Consider the following 5,541-nt stretch of genomic DNA (forward strand, 5'->3'; position numbering starts at 1 on the left):
CAAGTTATGAGTTTCGAGAATGATTTTAAGTCTGTTAGTTAAAACGCGTTCAAAGATTTTGCCTAGGATATTAAGTAGTGAAATAGGGCGATATGACTTAGGGTCTGAAATAGGTTTTCCCGGTTTTAAAATCATGATCGTATTCGCTAGTTTCCACGCGGTTGGAAAATAAAGATTAGTTAAACAATTGTTAAAAATGGCGGTTAATGCAAGAAAGCCAGAGTCTGGTAAATTTTTCAAAATGATAGGTTTAATCTGATCGGGGCCCGGAGCTTTGGTAGTTTTTAAATTGAAAATGATTGATTTTACTTCGCGAACTGTTACTGGGTCGGTTAAGTGCTCGTCGTTGTGGGGATATGGAAGGGGTTCGATTAGTGGAATATCGCGCATGGTTTGAATGTTGGCAGAGACTTTTTCGAAAAAGGGTTGATTGAAATGGGGGTCGTCGGGGACTTGATGGATTTGTTCGAGAAGATTGGCAAAGCACTCGGCTTTGTCTTGGGAAGAGTGGTAAACGTTGGGGCCTTCGATTAGATTTTGATTAGGTTTAGAAAGTTGACCAGAAATTGCTTTGAATTTTGACCAAAATGCTTTACCGTCACGGTAATCTAAAGATTCGCAGGTTTTGACCCAAGTTTCCTCTTTGAATTGATTGATGTCGCGGCGGATTTTGGCACTGAGTTTATTGATAAGGGTTTTAAGAAAGGGGTCGCGGGTTCTGACAAAGTCGCGGTAGATTTTACGTTTTTCTTTAATTAGTCTTAGAATACGCGCAGGTAGAGGGGTTTTGTCCTTCGGAATGGATTTAATCTTAATGGCTTTAAGTTTGGCTGAAGTGATGGCTGAAGTTAATGACTCTACTTGATGGTCGATTTCTACCTGAGAATTTACTGTGGTAATGAGTGGAAGGGTAGTATTAAGTTCTTCACGGAAAAGTTCCCAATTTGCGTTTTTGTAATTGAAGATTTTGGTAATTTCCGGCGCCGGCTGAGGGCCATTAGTTAAGAAATTAGCAATTAGTGGAAAATGGTCTGAAGTTACGGTGGTGCCTATTGAGGTTTCGCTGTCGAATAAGTGAATTAGGTTTTCAGAAATAAGAATGTGGTCAATAATGGAGCAACCTTGATGAGAAATGAAAGTGGGGTTTTGGTTTTTAAGACGGTAAAAAGGGAATTCGCTAATTAATTGAGAAAGAAGTCTGCCGTTAAGGTTGGTTGCGTGGTCTCCGAAGTCAGTGTGTCTGGCGTTAAAGTCGCCCATTATAATTGAAAATGGAAGATCTGAAGCATAGTTAAAAAGTTCAGAAGAGACGCGGTTGTTAGGCTGATTATAATACGAAAAAATGGTGATAGTGTGATTATTTAACTTGACGTCGGCGGCAACGAGTTCTAAAGAGGATATGTTGTCAGGAAGTTGATGTTTTACTGATTGAAAGTCCGTTGAAACAAGAAGCGCGGAGCCGTGAAAACGGTTAGTTGGCGGTTTATGGTAACAAGAAAAATTTTTGACTTTAATCGCGTTGTCGGAATGAGTTTCGGTGATAGACAAGATTTTGATTGAGTCTGATTCAATAAAGTGTTTGATGGCGTTGAGTTTTCTGTTGATTCCGGAGACGTTAACCGTGGCGATATTCACGCTGTTAGGAAGGGGGCCCCCGCCGGGAAAGACGGGGGAGGTCGCAATGGGAGGCATTGCAACGGGTGTTGGGACGAGACGTGGGGGCGAATCTACTCAAAGGAGAAGTAGATCCGCTGACCCACATGGTTAATGCGGGTTTTGGTGCGGAGGACGGTTTTTGACGCAGACTCGACGAGTTCTGCGACTTTGGATCGTTGATGCGGGAACAGGTCGTAGAGCATTTTGGTGACAAAAGTGATGGTTTGACGCACAGAAATGCATTGGGGTTCGGGGTCTGCGAACTCAGGTGGGGGCAGCAAGATGATGGTTGGGGCGACGGGCGTGTCGCAGGTGACGACCGCGTCTTTGATTTTAGGGCATTTTTGTGACCAGGCGGGGTGGTCTCCTTTGCAGAGGAGACAGGTGATTGTGTCAGAAGGACACTTGTTGGACGGATGGCTTTCGGGGCATTTAGGACAGGCCAACTTGTTGTGGCAGGAGGAGGCGGCGTGCCCAAGCTGGAAGCACTTGGTACACTGAAGAGGAGCGGGTTTTTGGGGGGCTTTGGAAGGCTCGCACTGATAGCGCTTACCGAAAAGGATGATTCCTTCCTTGAGGAGGAAGTCAACTGTGGAGGTGGAGGTTGTTAGGACACGGAGAAGATTACAAAAGTTGCCCGTCTGTCTGGAACGGATGCGCCAGACATTAGAGCATTGGAGATGGAGGTCACGGATGGCGTTTAAGACTTCATCGTTGTCGATGTCGTCCTGGATGTCTTTAATGACGATTGACATTTGCGGAATTTTGGGGGCATTTGGGGGGGCTGGTTGTGCTGAAAGCTTTCGGTGCACTTGCACGATTGAAATGGTCGGGCAGGCGGTGGCAGTGCAGAGATGGGATTGAAAGTTTGCCGGAAGGGCTTTGGTGGTAACTAGGAGCGCTGTGCGGTTCCAGTTAACCACAAGTTTGGAAATGTCCTTGACAAGCAGGGACGTTGTGAGGAGTCCGTAGAAGGTTTTTTGTGTGGAGAAAGCCTGAGGGATGTTTCGGATTGTGTACCTGAAGGGGTACACATTTTGGGAGGATGTCATTATTATGGAGTTATTAGAAGAGAACGAGAATGCTCTCTCCCGAGGAGGAGAGTTGGGTGGGGTTGGGGTCTTGTTTCCGGTAAAATCAGACTTACCGGATGACGCAGTTTGATGGTTTGATGAGCTTGCACCACTGGCACTTGCACCACTGGCACTTGAACTCGAGGTTGCACTTTTCACGGCGCGAGGACGAAGGTTGTGGGTACTCATCGACGGAGCGCGATGATGCGTACTCAGAGAACACTTCAAGAATGCCGAACGCGGCGAAGGCTAGAAATTTATATGGTCGGTACAGCGCCATCTCGTTAGGGCAATGGTCGAACGACGAACTAAGGCGGAGCGCCTGTTTGTCGCTCGCTCGTTATAAATAGAGGGATTTTAGGTGTGCGGCGTTTTAGATCGAGTATACTCGTCGTAACGTGCACGTCGTGTCTGTCTCGTTTTCTGTTTTTAAACGTTTTTTTAACTCGACGACTAGAAGAGAATGCCACCCAAGACCAGCGGTAAGGCGGCCAAGAAGGCCGGAAAAGCTCAAAAGAACATCTCGAAGAGCGACAAGAAAAAGAAGCGCAGGAGGAAGGAGAGTTACGCCATCTACATTTACAAGGTGTTGAAGCAGGTCCATCCCGATACCGGTATCTCCAGCAAGGCTATGTCTATCATGAACAGTTTCGTGAACGACATCTTCGAACGTATAGCTGCTGAAGCCAGTCGCCTCGCTCATTATCAACAAACGTTCGACCATAACCAGCAGGGAGATCCAGACGGCGGTGCGTCTTCTTTTGCCCGGTGAATTGGCGAAGCACGCCGTTTCTGAAGGAACCAAGGCCGTCACCAAATACACCAGTTCAAAATAAATCCTCCTCGAGCAGCTTGGAAGTTGGTTGGAAAAAAAAGAAAAAAAAATCGGTTCTTTTCAGAACCACAAATTCAACTCGAACGAATTAAAAATTTTCGTCTTCATACTATATAAGTTCATGAGAGAAAATATAAATAGTGAAAAATATATTTAAAAAAAGTTTGACATCAGAAATGTTAATAAAAAAAGAAAAGAGTAGAGACAACGGCACGCGGTGTTCCCAAGCGGTCACCCATCCAAGTACTGACCGCGCCCGACGTTGCTTGACTTCGGTGATCGGACGAGAACCGGTAGTTTTCAACGTGGTATGGTCGTTGCCTGGTAAAATTTTCCAAGATGGTACGTTGACGATTTTTTGTGATTGTTCGATCGTTTGGATGTGACATTTTTCGATGGTACACATGTCAGAAAATGTACAAGATTTAAAAGAAGAAAAAAAAAAAATTTTTTTTTGCGAGTCGTTTTTTAGTTTTTTTTTTGCGACAAAATGACGAAAAAAAAAAACTCGTATGAGGCGTTAAATTAAATTGTTCGTTTGACGATCTCAACGAGTCACTTGCGATTAACGTAATTTAAAATTTGAGAACTTACTTACTCACTTGCTTGCTTAGATGGAAATAGCACCCACTTGAAGTAAACGCCGACACGGACCGGAGATGAATAAACTCCGAACGGACGGGGTTAATTCATGAACTGACCGTAGTACGGTCGAAGGTTCGCCGCCGCCGCTACCTGCTTTCTTTCTTAGAACTGATAACAGAGTTGGTTTCTTTGTCTGTTCATTCATCGAAATTCCCACCACTCTGGCCGGGCCGGGCGGGGTGGGTGTGTGTTGTTTCATGATTTGTTCTCTTCTCGATTTATTCTTTTTCCGACGTCGTTCGATTCATAGAGATGTTTTCGTCGAAAGTGTGGTCGCGTTTACATTGCATTAAAATTTAATTTGTTCCAGTGCGACGATGAAACAAGAAAAAAGTTTCAAGTAAGTACGCACGCACGCACACCTACATATTTCATTTTTTAAATCTTTCGACGTTCGTAGTTTCTGCTCGAAATGTCGACTAATAGTAGGGAATGTTTTGTTGATTTGTTTGTTTTTCGTTTTTGAGAAGAACAAATGAAAATTTCGTTGGATTTCTGTCGACCGACGACCGACTGAAAATCCGCCGACATCGACGTAGTTTTATTTAGAGTGTCTGAAAAATGCAAACAATGCAAGATTTCCGTATTTTTGTTGGTTTGTGGTGTTTGGGAGTTTTTTTTATGATTATAAAATGGTTTCGTCGAGAAAAATTGCTTCTTTCGCAATGAATTGGCAAGAAAAATTAAAAAACTCGTCCGTTCCCGTCGCTGGATGTTCGACGGTGGTCCGTCTGATTTTCCCTTTATTTTCGTAAAATTGACGAGAATTTCGCCGTCAAAACTGTTTTCGGTGATGTTTCGATGATGGGATTTCGTCGTGTGAGGTAATTTTTGAGGAAAAAAATGTCGATTTTGCGAAAAAAGTCGTTCGAAAAGTCCGTTCGTCGTACAAATTCGTTTCTCATGGTCGAGTCCGAAATTGACATCGTTTTTTTTTCCGACCTGTTCGTCAAGATCGTTTTCAAAAATCAACTCCTACGAAAGGCGAAGGTTTTATCTTCGTTCTTGAAAAAATTCGACCTTCTCGGACGTCATCTTCGACCGTTTGTGAATTTTTTTCCTACACTCTGCAGGTTCGTCGGTCGTCGCTCCGATCCGTGCTGCGTCTCTTTGCGAGGCGATTTTCGAAAAGATCGCACGTACTTTTCGACCGATTCGTTCGTGAAACTTGTAGAGGATGCTTCCAAGTTTGTCTGGTCGAAAGCGGAACTTTCCTGTTATTCGTGGAAAACGCGTAACGTCGGCGTCGAACTTGGATGTCATCTCCTTGTTTCGGAGGGTCTTTGTTCGAGTCGACGTTCGATCGGTCCTTGTTCGCTTTTGGAGGTCGGC

General features: G+C 44.3%; 1 non-coding gene across 1 annotated transcript; it reads right to left on the reverse strand.

Annotated features, from left to right (window-relative positions):
• Nucleotides 1–3,766: 3,766 nt before the first annotated feature.
• On the reverse strand, nt 3,767–3,886 carry LOC148165309 (5S ribosomal RNA). Its single transcript, XR_015771587.1, has one exon. It is a non-coding gene; the product is annotated as a 5S ribosomal RNA (ribosomal RNA).
• Between the last annotated feature and the right edge of the window lie 1,655 nt (nt 3,887–5,541).

This window comes from Gnatocerus cornutus, unplaced genomic scaffold (assembly GCF_029298725.1).
Source record: "Gnatocerus cornutus isolate USDA-ARS CGAHR unplaced genomic scaffold, icGnaCorn1.1 ctg00000388.1, whole genome shotgun sequence".
Classification (NCBI taxonomy): Eukaryota; Metazoa; Arthropoda; class Insecta; order Coleoptera; family Tenebrionidae; genus Gnatocerus; species Gnatocerus cornutus.